We start from the raw sequence: 13775 nt of genomic DNA on the forward strand, positions 1-13775 counted from the left end.
ACTGCCCCTTTTCCCCTTCATTTTGTAGCAGTAATACCCTGCTAGATTTTGCTAAAAGGTTTTAACCTAGTTTTTCACATTTACTGGTATCTTCTCAGCTAATCAGTACTTTCCCAATTGAAATGTTACTTCAACAAAAAAAAACATTTTTTTTTGTTGAAATGCTGTTGTTTCATCTGCTGACTAACTAGGATTCCTGGTGATATGGCTGCAAATAATGGAGCAGCTTCAGTAGGAGGCTGCTGCTCATTGCCTTGTTCCATGAAGGTCTCCAAGACTCAGCTTGGTCTCTCAGTTGAACTGAGACTAAAACAAGTGAAGATTGTACTTGCTAGGTCTACTCAACAGCTTGGGTTACTCACTGGAGTTTTACAGATTACAAAAGCTCCTATAAAAGGTTTAAGCAACAGCTATCATTGTTTACTGTCCACAAAGTCGCAGATTATGAAATTAAAAGGTAGCTGAAAGTTAGGATTGTTTCATCTAAAGGAGGCTCAGTTTGCATATGAGATGAAGTGATTAGCTTTCTACTCTAATTATTACATTAGTACATGCTAAAGCAAATAGATGAGTTGCAGCCTTTAATGTTCCTTTAAAAATGCAATCATTTCAAGTTCCTTTCTGAATGCATTTGTACGTGAGCTCTTGCTGCTTGCTTCGTACAAACCTATACCGGCATTCTATATAGGGTAAACGAAGCAGAAGGCAGGTTGCATTTATCCTATGACAAGATGAAAAGCTGATTACGCAGATGAGTGCAGATGAAGTGGAAACCTCTCAGAGATTAGGTTTTGCTCTGTGTGCCCTACATTGCAGCCTGACATAATCGTTTCATGTCGGTTGCTTTCTGTGAACTCTGTCTTGATACAGACCACATGCTTGCAAAAGGGAAGTTACTAACAAAGTAATTGTTAATCTTTGCCTGAAAATACTAAACAGTAGAAGGGAAAGTCTTACTTTCAACCAGTTGTTGGTGGTTGTTTTTTTTTTTGTTTGTTTGTTTTTTCTTCCCTAGTCTGCAGACATGTCTTGGTATGCAGAACATGAGCTAGTATTTTGCTATAGGCAATCAGTTGATGGTCAGAAGATTTCGGGTTGAAAGGAGAAAACTCAGATTTCAAGTGGGTTCCTTTTGATGCTGTAAGTATCCTGAAGTGATAGGAATCTGAAGATCCCCAGTGTTTCAAGTAAAGGTAGGTAATTTCTGTTAAATAATATCACATCTTGAGATCTGCACAGTGAGCTAATTAAAGCATTTATTAAAATGTATCATGTATTAATGAACTCAGCAGAAGCAAATGTGACATTTTCAGCAGGCTGTAAGCTACACTGAGAAATGTTATTTCCTTGTAATGTCTCAGCATTGATAATGGTCTTAAACCCAAATGGAAATCAATGCACATTTTCTCTCGGTTGCGTGATGTAAATATTTTAACCTCGACTCTGTTGCTTTTGAACCATCTCAGTTCTTTCCATCTAAGCATGTTTTCGCCCAAGCCTTTCTGCTGTGGTGCCCTGCAGATAGATGGAGGACTTTCAGCGAACATGGCAGGAAGGTTATTTGCAGAAAAATAATCAGAGCAGCAGACCAGTTTGTTTGTAGTTTGTCTTGCTCCATCTACAATTCCGCACCTTAAAATAGCTGGCTTCTTTCTGAGGCGGTTCAGGAAGCCAGCCTCTTTTGTCATTCGCCTCTTCCAGGGGCGCTCGGCAAAGGGCTGGCAGCCCGAGCCCGCTGCGGCGGCTCCGCTCCGGGCAGCGGCGTCTCTCGGGGGGCGGCCTCGGCGGGTCTCACAGCGGCGCTTTGTGACCCAAGCAGCCTCGCAGCGATAGCTCCACGGCAAGCCGGGACCGGGGCCGGGCAGCGGTGGGGGCCGCGAGCAGCCCTTTGCCCGGCGCCCCCGTCCCTGGCCAGCCCCGCAGCATCGTGCGCTCGGCTCGGCTTGGCTCGGCGCAAGGTAATGCCCGCCCCTCCGCTCGTTTGCCTACCGCCGGGCTGCCCGCTCCCTGCAGTGCCTTCCCCTGCGGTACTCGAAGGGATTGGAAAAATGACAAGGCTTGCTCGAGGGGGGCTGGGGAGAAGGGAGCCCTTTAGTCTTCGTGAGCATCTCCTGCCTGCTCGCTCTCTGCTTGTTTATAAACAGCTTCTGTGGTAACTCAAAGGCTGGCACCTCTGAGCTTCTCCTGCAGCCTTCTAGGTAAGCCCGTTGCTTTCCCCCCTCCTCCTTTCCTGTCGGCACTATTAATGTAAGTTTGTTACCGGTTTACTCCCCCTCCTTCCCCCAACACAAAATAACTCTGAAAACTATATGCTCACTTTCTTCAAGTCTGATGTATGGGTAGAGTCAGTGATTGCTGTAAGTAACCCTGTAGTGTTTGATGGATGCAAATCCCTTCATGCACTCAGGAGGGCAGATGAGTGGGAGACGTGATTAATATTTAGAGCGTTCAGACAATCTGTTACTGTATATTGTAAAGCTCGTTGCAGTCACAGTTGCAGATGAGGCTACTTGACTGTTACCCAAAGTAGAATGCATTAGTATAATGACATTTGCAAATACTTTTTACGTGATGGAAAAGTGTTAAAAGGACCCATACTGACTTTAAGGATAAACCCTTCTCCTGATGAAGGGTATCAGCATACAAAGGCAACTAAAACACATTCTCCTTCTTTCAGATGCAATAATAAATCACGTTATCATCCAGCTGACAGACTGTGATCTGGCAGCTGTATATGCTTAGACCTGCTTGTTTTGCAGTTGTGTCTGGTGTTATTTGTTTCCCCAAGAGTGTAGCAGTAATCATAATGGATCCTTACTTTCCTGGAACTTCCCAGGAAATTAATCAATGTAAAAGATTGCTGAGAAATGATAGAGATGCTTTGGTTAATGTTCTAATTTTAATCACTTATTTCCCTCCAATCTTTCAATTGTTCACAGCTGTTTAATGGTAATTTTACTTGTGGAAATGTCTTGTGTAAATGTTATCAACAAACCATTAAGTACTCATTTAAAGATACTTCTACAAGTACATAATTAATACTTTTATGGAGCGTTTGTAAACCACTTACACATAACATTCTGAAACTTCCAGGTAGCTTGGCCTGTGCTTGCAGGTGAATTAGCTTGTTTTGGTAAGTTTCAGCAGAAACAGCTCAGCTACTTTGGATTAAATGGAGAGTGGAAGGGAGGAAGGAGTGCTTTTTATATTTCTAAAGAAGCTGTCAACCCATAACATCATTAACTTAATTTGAATGACTGCAGACAGAGTGTCTAGGGATAGAGAGTTGTAATGTGGTATGAAATCAAACCATCTTGTGAAGTGTCTTTTTAACAATGGAAATTAGTTTTGACTTGGCTGAAACCTATCTCATTAAAAACAAGTGCCATGAACGTGAATGGTTGCTTGTGTTTTTTATATATGGTGAAGCATGCACAGCCAGATGGGCATAGGACATCATCACATAGTAAGTAATGAGCAGTAAGTAAATGTTCCCATAATATTTTGTAAGTTGTTATGATAAAGCTAAAGCATGGGTAAAAGTAAGTTATCTCTGTAGAGGTTTTCTTGCGTAGACAGGATTTTCCAGAAATTTTTATTTTTTTCCTTGTAGTTTCTTAAGGACCATTCCAAAGTTGATAAATTATTTGAATTAATACTACAGATCTCTATTTTCACTTTTTCATATCTATAGATCCCTCTATCAATTCTTGTTAGCTTAATTTAAAATGTTCTGTTAATAATTTTCAAAGAATAAAATAATTTATTACCAGAAGATGATAAATTAAGAGAAAATCTCCCTCTGAGAAAGCTTAGCAACTAGAGGCCAGGGAAGACTATTTCCTTTTGTGGAGGCTATAGACAAGTATTAAACAGTACTGAGAGATGGTAACTTTTCAAAATAAATGTCAACGTAATGAACACCAACTTCATGTTGACATTTGTCAGGATATAAAAATGTGGTGAAGGACCAGTTCTGTCTGGGGTATGAAGAACTACTGGTTTGTGGATTTGGTTTTGTTTTGTTAAAAGACTAATATTCCTCATTTCCTCTGGCAGGAAAAAAAAGGTGAGAGGGGGAAATATTTTTAAGCTTTATTTAAGAAGAACTCTTGATGCTCTTGATGACTTGTCTGTGTAAAGAAGCATGAAATCTTGGACTTCTACAATACCATTTAATAAGGTGATCCTTTTTGACACTTTGATCCTTCTTTAGGTTATGTGCATATAATGTTTGAAAGTGGAACCAAAGGAGAAAAATAGTCTTTTGAAATATCCCCAAATGAGTTGCTCTACAGAGAACTCAAAAGTAGAAAAAGGAAAGTGAGGACAATCATAAGAGGTTTTTGTTAAGGTTCTAGGGTGGGGCAGCTTTCTGCTCTTTGCTTTACTGTCATATTTAAGGACTGAATGAAAGAAATCTCCATGTGCCTCTTGTGTTGCTCTTTTCAAAGATCTTTGCATCCCTTTCTCCACCCAGTCTTCCTGGCATCTGAGAACATTTGTCAGCTTTTGATTCTGCTTTGACTATTTTGGTATGAAATGTATTCTTCTTCTAGCTTTTATCTTATAGAACTTTTTAAATATAAAATCTGGATGTATATTCCATTATCATGATGAGCACCAAAAAGGAAGGAAACTTTCCAACATGAAGCGATCAAGTAGCTATAACTCAACAGAACCTCAGCAATAGATGTGAATTATTTCTACTGTTTCAATATATTTTTTATTTTTATGCACTATTCCTTCATGCCTAACCCCTCTTTGTTACTACTAATAATCATATAGGATTGCTATCATTGCTGGTTTTGACTGTCCATGTTTATTTGCTCATACTTGGAGGTAATAGGTGGAAAAATACATTGACTTTTTGTGCTTGGTCATAAAAACAGTAGTTATTTTACTCCACATGAATATCGTCAGAGTAGAGAGTCAACATGGATAGTGAGTCTTAGCACTGAGTGAGTTGTAGTCTGAGAAGAGGAAAAGAAAGCCTACAAAATGTGCTGCAAGAGTTCTTATCCAAGTGATTGTGTTTCCCAGCCATGCAGGTACTGCATGGAAGTACCTTCCCTTTCCATGGAAGGTTGAACCACTAATCACTAGTTTGCATGTTCTGCTTGATTTTCAATCCAGTCCTATGTAGTCATAATAGAGAGCTTACTATCTCCAGAAGACCAGATATATTTTGTTGAGTTGGGCCCTTAGAAAATTATGCAAGAGCTGTTAAGTTCTTCTGTCCTCCATTTAACATCATTCAATCTTACAAATGATTTTAAATTATTCTAAATTGTACTAGTGAGATCTCGAAGTAAAATGTGTAAGGTCTAAGCTGACATTTATCTCAAAGCTGTTCTTTTTATCCTGCTGTATTTTTGAGCTCATTACACAGAAATACTGTGTTTTAATCTTTTTGCCTTTTTTTTTTTTTTTTTTCCCCCCTCCCCCCCCATGAGGTTTGTCTTGTTGCTATAGTTAGAACCAGTTGGGGGATTTATGCAGCCTGTTTAATCTTTTGAGTTTTATAAATATTTTTAAATGTTGTTAAAAAACATTGTTAAAGAGGTGCCAGATTTGCCAGTTGACAGACTTGCTGAATTTTATGAAAGCTCCGTGTGAATGGTCTTCTATGTAAGGACACAGGCTGAGAAAACCACAAGGACATACAAGCAGTTAAGCATTTTCAGTACTTCTTTTTTTTACTGTTGATTTGTACTTTAAAACAGGACGCATACAACCGGCTAAATGCCATATGTATGCAAGTTGTTACTCCCTGTATTTGTTTGACAGGTCTGTAGAAAACCTGTAATCTGTCCTCTCAGATGGGTAGCCCTTGAGTTTATAACTTTTTGTAAATTGGAGTTATATGTCAAAAACATTCACCTGTGAAATGGTGTCATTAGAAAGTTGAACTGAAGAAAACAAATACAACCATAGTTCTTTCCTGTAACACTTCCTCCTTTAAAGCGTTAACATGATCATTACAACCCATTTCATGAGATACCTCAAAAATTGGTGGTATCACATTCTTTTAGTTTTCTTCTCCTTGGCTTTCCTTATGTATTATATTGTGTTTAAAGCTCAGAATATATGGTTAAACCAAAAGTGTCGCTGAAAGTGATATTTGGTGAAAGACCTTTTGATCCGAAAGACAGTATACTAAATACTTGTTTTAAACATTAGCATGGCACTAACAGGCATGGACATTAAATAAATACAAATCTAGTTTCTTGGTTTAACAAAGATAAAGATGATACGTGATACAAACTGGTGAGTTCTTCATAGCAATAATCTCACCAACTTGGATCCTTTAGCTGGTATGCATGCAACAAAATACACTGGTCTATTTTGCCCTACAGTAATATCACAGGGTCCTTTCTGGAGTGTATAAGAATGTAAAACTAAAACCAGATTGAAATGAAATAAGATATATTAATAAAGTTTTAAAGGTTTGACACAAGTTGATTGTTTTAGAGAAATTACTTATAAAGCATATTCAGTATTCTATTTGTAAAGATATTTCCCAGAAGTTACTTCTTCAAACCATACCTGAAAAATATATTCTGATCAGTATCAGGTATTTGCAAGCCAATTTATTAAAAACATGGTAAGATGCAGCTCTTACCTGGAGAGTTTGCAGTTTGAACAATCAAACAAAGCTTTTGGACAAAGATTAACATGAAGACAATTCTATTAAAAAAAAAAATCATTTAGGTTGCTGTTTGTTTTTCCCCTGTAGAAATATGCTGTGCATGCTGCTGGAAGTGGAAATAACATACTGTGTGGCCTATAAAACTTAATCATAGGCAATGTATTAAATAAAAAATGTTTTATTTTTTAATGAAATATTTACGTGCGTTAAAATTGATCTATGGCAAAAAGTCATGTGTGCAGTTGATGACCGAATTCTAAAATATATAAAGATGATCTTGCAAGTTTGTATTATTTTGTTTGCTATTAATGTCAATTTCTGTTTTACTTTTCTTGAAAATATTATGTTTTACTGTTGAAATAAGTAATGATTACATCATGATTACATGAGTAGAGGTTTGTGCAAGCTCTTTAGGTCTGTTATGGCTTTTATTTTGTTTATTACTTGAAAATCAGTTGACTAGTAATTGCACAGCTTTTTGTTAAGACCTGTTTCCTGAGGCAAAAAATGTTTCTTCTTGCTTGTAATTATTTTTCAAGCTCTATATGAATTCAGCTGGATGTTAGCCACATGTCCTGGAATGGTTGTCAATTTTAACTTAAAATAGATTATTTTATTGAGAGTATTCATCTTAGGCACCTAAAGTAGTAGGAAGAGTTATTAGAGCAAGTTGTATAATATTACGTTATAATTGTATAATATATATATATATGTCATAATTATATACACATTATATTACAGTAATGCATAAATAATAAATCACAAAATATCCTTTTTATACTGTTGTTGAGTAATAAACCCTGTACTTATTTTAAATAAGTTGACATAGTTGTAAAATTCACTTTAATTTCCAGATTTGGCAAAATACTCTTCTCTTACCAGTGAGGACAGTTTGGGTTATTTTGTTTATAAATACCCAAATTTTTAATCCCTGTGAATTCATGTTCATACAGTTCATGCATGTATATTCTAGACTAGGTGAAAGCATAAGCCAATTAGTCATGATAATATTGTATCTGGTACCTTAAAGTTTCTAAATTTTCCTAAGTATCCTCAACTGGTTTTCATTTTCCTTATGTATCATTTAGAAAATATGGCCTGGAGTATTGTGAAAATGACTTTTCTATCTTCTTAACTAAGATTATTTAACTGTAGTTGCTGGATTTAATTGATGGACCTGGGCCAGGAGGGCAGCCTCACTCTCCAAAACAGAATCATAGGATGGTTTGGGTTGGAAGTGACCATAAAGACCATCCAATCCATCCAATTCCACGCCCCCCCCCCCCCCCCCACTGGGCAGGGGGCACCTCCCACTAGACCAGGTTGCCCAAAGTGCTGTGGTATCTATTATGTCCACGTGTTGTATTCCACAGAGATGTGAGGGTCAATATTGTTGTTTGCAACAAAGTCTGGCTGGTGTTTTGTGTATCATGCAAAATGAAGATTCTTATGCAAAATGGAGAGTGTTCATGTTTCACCCGTGAAGTAAAATAAATTTGTTTTTCTTATATAACAGCAAGACTGATTACTAAAATCTATATTTAAGTTGTTCAGGCATTTTTCATTGTAAGACTCTATTTTCAGCTACAACTTTTTGACACTTCAGTTATTTTAGATTCAATTTTCCATGCCAAATATTGTCTCTTGAAATGTTTTTCCCAAGGAAAATCTTAGTTAAAAATAAAATGAATTAAAGATGCTTGTTTTTGCAAGCAAAGCTGGAAGAATGGAGCAAGAAGTGACAAATACGTGTATGTATATATATATGTATGTATGTAAATGTATGTATATAAAAGGTATGTGTCCTTATATGAAAGTATACACAAAGTCTCTGATTTTTAACTTCACAAGGAAAAAAAAAAGCAGAAAGAAATCATGAATCTTCCATGCAACCATCCTGGCCCAAAAAATTAGTAAGAAAAATTCTGCAACATTTAATGTCTTCATACAGACTGGGAAGAAGTATTCTAGGCTGACAGTCACTGACAATTATATTATATACAGACTGATGTTTTAATTGCATATTGAGAACTGAGTATAATGGATTGAACCCATTTAATATCATTAATATCATTAAATTCTATAAGAGCTGCTGTTGCCATCACTTAGAAAAACCTCTCTTATATTATTTAATCTTGGAAAAGTCACTTTGCTTCAAATCTGTTATGATGAACAAGTCTTTATCTGGAATGCAATGTTTTTAGTGATACTTCCCTTTCAATTTGCCTTCAGCATTCAGAAAATGCTGTTACAGTCCAAAATCACTGGAAGCAAGGTGACTGATTCATCTGTTCTGTTGGTTCTTTCCCTGCTGAGTGCCCAGAAGCAAGATGGAGAATGTAAAATCCTGACTGAATGCAGAATGGGTTTATTGGTTCAGATGCTGTACTTCTTGAAGCATCCTGTTTCAAGCAGACCGTTATTGTATTCTTTCTTTCTTTCTTTCTTTCTATTGTGTTCTTCTCTTTCTTTCCTTTAAGGTCTGCTGGTTTACTGCTCATTAGATTAAGGGTTTTTCATATTTAGAATATCTGTTGCATATTTTTTATTAACTACCTCTTAAAACAGTCAAATGGAAGAGTTTGTGATGGAAATCTCATCTGGTAACTTGTTGAAAATTAATTCAAACGTGTACTTGAGAAAGGTAATTAATACATCCTATGATGTGGCTGAACTCTGCCAACACAGTTTTAGTAGTCATGAGGACACGCTGTGTGTCTTTTTTTTCTTTTTTTAACTTGCTGACGCAGTTGTGTCAGAAAAAGCAACATCTTGCTTTGCTAAATTGAAGTAGGCTGCAGAAGGATGAGAACATTTATGTCAATCTAAATCTTTGTTGGGGGAAAGGTCTTGTTTTCTGTAACTAAAATTGCAAAAGGTTGTGTTAGCACAGATAAAGTACTAACAACAAAAAATCTAGTTGTACAAATTATGTTGTGTTTCCGAGTTGCTTTGGGTTATATTCAGAAAATAATGTAGATAAATTGTATTGAAGGTCACTTGGCTCAAATTATGAGAGCAAAAATCTGAAGAAAGGAACTTTTGGGGTAAGAGTACAACTGAAAATATTTGCAGGATTTGTGATGTTTTATGGTGAAGAACTTCACTGGTTTTAGCCAAACATTTTGATAATTCTGAAACAAAAGACTGAGATAGTTATTATTGCATGTGGAAAAATATTTTTATCATTTCAAAAATTAAACTATTACTGAAGTCAGTAATTTCAATATAATTATAGTTTTGTCGTCTAGTTTTTTTCAAAACAATTTTTGAGACCAGATAGTATGAATAATATAACCATTTTGTGTTTGTTTCCCAACCTGACTGCTCAAGTGTAGTACAAATTTTAAGTATAAATAGTAGAAATTTATTCTAAATCCATCGTTTCTTTTTTTTTCCATCTCCTATATGCTGGAAAGGTAATAAGTTTATTTACTGTTCTTTCAAAGTGGATCTGTGGCCTCTGAAGTCCAGGAACAAGCATAGGGGGATTTGGCTATTTGTTTCTAGTGACGCATCATCATGTTAATCAGTCCATCAGAAACTTTAATTTTAATTAATTTTACATACCACATATAGAGTATCTTTTTAAGTGATGGTTTTAGAGTTTGACATTTAGATTTCCTTCATTTCAGATCACAAAGACGGGGTTCTCAGGGAGCTGAATTTCAGATTACTTCATTTTATGGACTTGGTCCTGTGTTGAATTATTTGGACAGAATAATATAGCCAGAGACTGTAAAAGATCCAAAGAATTTTAACATGCTTTTCTAGTGATTTTCATTTAATTTATCTCTTTGTATATTTATCACGCTTTGTGTTTGTTTTAAAACCATTTTTGGTATGCCGAGCTCTGCATTGTGGATTAACTTAATGACTTTCAAACCTTATGTGTTTCATCCAAATTTTTTGGCAAGCTCTAATATTCTTTAATACTTCCCCTTTGCCATTACATGAGATTTGAAATTTAATAGAAGATGTCTGTGTCTGGTATAGACTCTGTTTCTTATGTCTTAACAACTCTTTACTAGGATAGTTCAGTATTTGTGAAGTAGAGAACAACTGTATTTTAAACTACCAAGCATTGCTAACAACACATATTATACTTCAAGCTATTTCATGAACAAATAGTCTAACTTCTGATTTTTTTTTTTTCACAATGCAGTAAATATGATATAGACTTCTAGTTGGAAAGTTCCAACTGCAGGGAGCTGTAACATTTTGTCTCCTTGAAGAGCTAATCTCCTTTTATCTTTCCACTTATAATGTTTATGATTAAGCCAAATGTTAGTTTGAAAAAACACTCAGATAATTGTGAGAGTGAGCAGGAAAACAAAATGCTGGAGTTCATCTCTATCAAACCAGTTAGTTGTGCTTAGTAATAAATTTTATTGCAATCACTTTCATTTCAGTTTCTTCTAGCTTGTAATGTGGATCCTTCTGTCTATGTTTTTACTGCCTTTACTCTACCAAGTTTTTTCTGTTCTGGTGTGGTCATTAGCAGTATAATACAGCACAGAAGTTACCAGTAGTGTCCTCAGGAACACACTGCCACCTATTAACAGTCAGGTATTGGGGAGGGCTGGGAAGGTAAGGAGTTCCAGTTCTTGCTTGCCTAAAGATCGGGGAAAGAAGGAGCAGCACCTGCCATGCTGAGCAGAGGTGATACGTCCTGATAGAGAGAAGGGACTGCAGCCATGGGGACCTGACTTTCCAAGAATGCATTTTGAACAGCACTTCTGAGAATTGACTCTTTTTACCTAGGGTATTGCTTAATTAAACCAATTTACTTTCTTTGCAGTTCTGGTGATATGTAACTTTTTTTTTTTTTTTTTTTTTTTTTTGAAAGCATGGCCTGCAGTTGTTCTCCCCATTCCACTCCCCACCTCCCATGTGCAGTGAAAAACAGACATCTGAACAAAGCTACATAATTTTAGAAGACTTAACAGATCTTTTGGAAATGCAGAGATGATACAGACTCTTTAATGTGTCAGTATGTGTGTACCAAACCCAATGGTTAGTTTGTTCAAGCAAGAACAGATCTAATAGGATGTATCATTCAAAATGGGTCCAAACTGGCCTAACAGGTTGTTGTTAGTAAGATTAAACCACTAAATCTATAAAAAGGTTTATTTGTTTCTAACTTAAAAGAAAATAAATAAATAAATATATTGCACTTTTAGCTGCAATATGACTTCAGGAGGAGCTTGCAGGTCTTAATTCAGTAATGTAATCAATGAGAATTCAGATTAGATTAGGGCACCAGCTTGTGTTTTTGGGGTTACAGCCCAGCAAATCTGTGTTGCAAAGGCAAGGGCTAGCAAATTCTCTCCTTTACACATATATTCCTTTGTCCAAAAAAATGCATATGTGTTACTAAGAACTGAGCTGAATTGCTCAATATCATATGTGTCAATTGAGGATATTCAGTTTGATCATAATGTTTCTGTTTATAGCTTCTAGATCTATAGGTTCCATGATGATATTACCTTGTAATCGCTTCATCATCTTTCAGTGAAAAAATGCCAAGCCAACTGCGGTGAAACAAATGAACACACAAGATAATTCAGACTAAAATAATACCAAGAGGTGTTTTGTTTGTTTGTTTGTTTGTTTGTTTGTTTTTCCCTAGATAAAACTATTAAATTGGACCTAACTCAGACCTGATTTATTCTGTGTATTAAATAGAATTCCCTTTCTTCCTATAACTCCCTCCCTTTTGGTATTTTCTAAAGCAAATGCATTGATAAATACTTTGTTGTGATGCTGGTCTGAATTCATGGTCTGAATTTTTGGGTAGACCTGTGTGGTGCCAGGAGTTGGACTCGATGATCTTTATGGGTGCCTTCCAACTTGGGATATCCTATGATTCTATGCAGCATCTTCCTTAAGTCAATACCAAGCATAGATTTTTGGTCTACTTGGGCAATCCACCCTCATTTCTATTTTATTTTATTTTATTTATTTATTTATTTTCTTCCAGCTTCCTATTCTTTCTGCTTCCTAGTTTAACTGCTTTGTTGCCAGTGGACCATAATATGGACTTTGGCATCCATCTCTCTGCCCAGCCACTCCCTTGAAATTCTACTCCTCAGTAAAGTTCTCCTGCAAGTAAAAACTGACTCAGCATACGTTAGCCAAGGCTGCTGAGTATTAATTTATGAAAATGTCAACAAGTTAACTAGCTCATATTTGATGGAGCCTGCCACAGTAGGTGACTCAAGGGGCAATTTGGTGCTATGGCCGAGTTGATGTATTAGCAAACTGTTCCTATAAGTGTTGTTCTCTGCTTGGGTGAAGAGTGAGTAAGTTCAAGATGTCTTTTCTGAGGCAAAAAAGTTCTTTGATGGTTGTTATTTCTGTATGCAGAACCGCTCTTGGGTGCATCTGCCATTGACACACCCACCCCGTGGCTGCATGAGCACTCGCTTCTACACCAGAGAAGCAGCAGGAATGCACAGCTGGAGATGAGGACAAGAACTGAGAATAAACTTTTTGGCAGTACTCAGCCTTGTCAGTATTTTAAACTCAGATTATGAGCTAAGACAAGGATAGGAGAAGAAAGAGTAAGGTAGAATTTTCTTAGAAATTGTATGTCTATGAAACAAGAAGGCAGACTTCAACAGAAGTACTGACTAAAGGTTTTGTATCTGTTCTACCCTTTCTTATATCAGAGAAAGCACAGCTTTCTGAATGCCATCTAACCATTGACTGCTGGTGAATAGAATTAAGAAGGTGATCTGGCTCAAATGAAGATTTTCCTCACTATTAGTCTCTACACATTAGGCTCTCTCCTCTGAAGCGTGCACATCAAGAATTTTGCTGACATTCAGTAAATGGAAAATTATTTTTATTCAAAGTAAACAGAAAGTTTGAAACTATTTAAAGAATAGGTATGATGCTTTAAAATTTAGATCAAAACCATTGCAGAAATGACTACTTATCAGTAGAATAGTATGTTTTGAGTAAATGCCACTTGCTTCTTAGAATTACAGTTTGCTAATTATTCTGATAATCTTATGGTATAATTTTATATCTAACTCACTATACTCTACAAACTGATACTTTTGTCAATATGCAAGCATTGTATGTACAACTGAAATACATGACATGGTAATGTGAT

The 13775-nt window shown here is 36.3% G+C and overlaps 1 protein-coding gene across 1 annotated transcript in view; it reads left to right on the top strand.

Moving 5' to 3' along the window:
- The first annotated feature begins 3845 nt into the window (after positions 1-3845).
- The window catches only part of FMN1 (formin 1), a 197630-nt gene continuing 187700 nt past the window's right edge, over positions 3846-13775 (top strand). Inside the window, 1 exon segment of the mRNA XM_032189407.1 lies at positions 3846-4183. The gene's annotated coding sequence lies outside the window, so the exon portion shown is untranslated.

The sequence above is a fragment of the Aythya fuligula genome, chromosome 5 (assembly GCF_009819795.1).
Source record: "Aythya fuligula isolate bAytFul2 chromosome 5, bAytFul2.pri, whole genome shotgun sequence".
NCBI lineage: Eukaryota > Metazoa > Chordata > Aves > Anseriformes > Anatidae > Aythya > Aythya fuligula.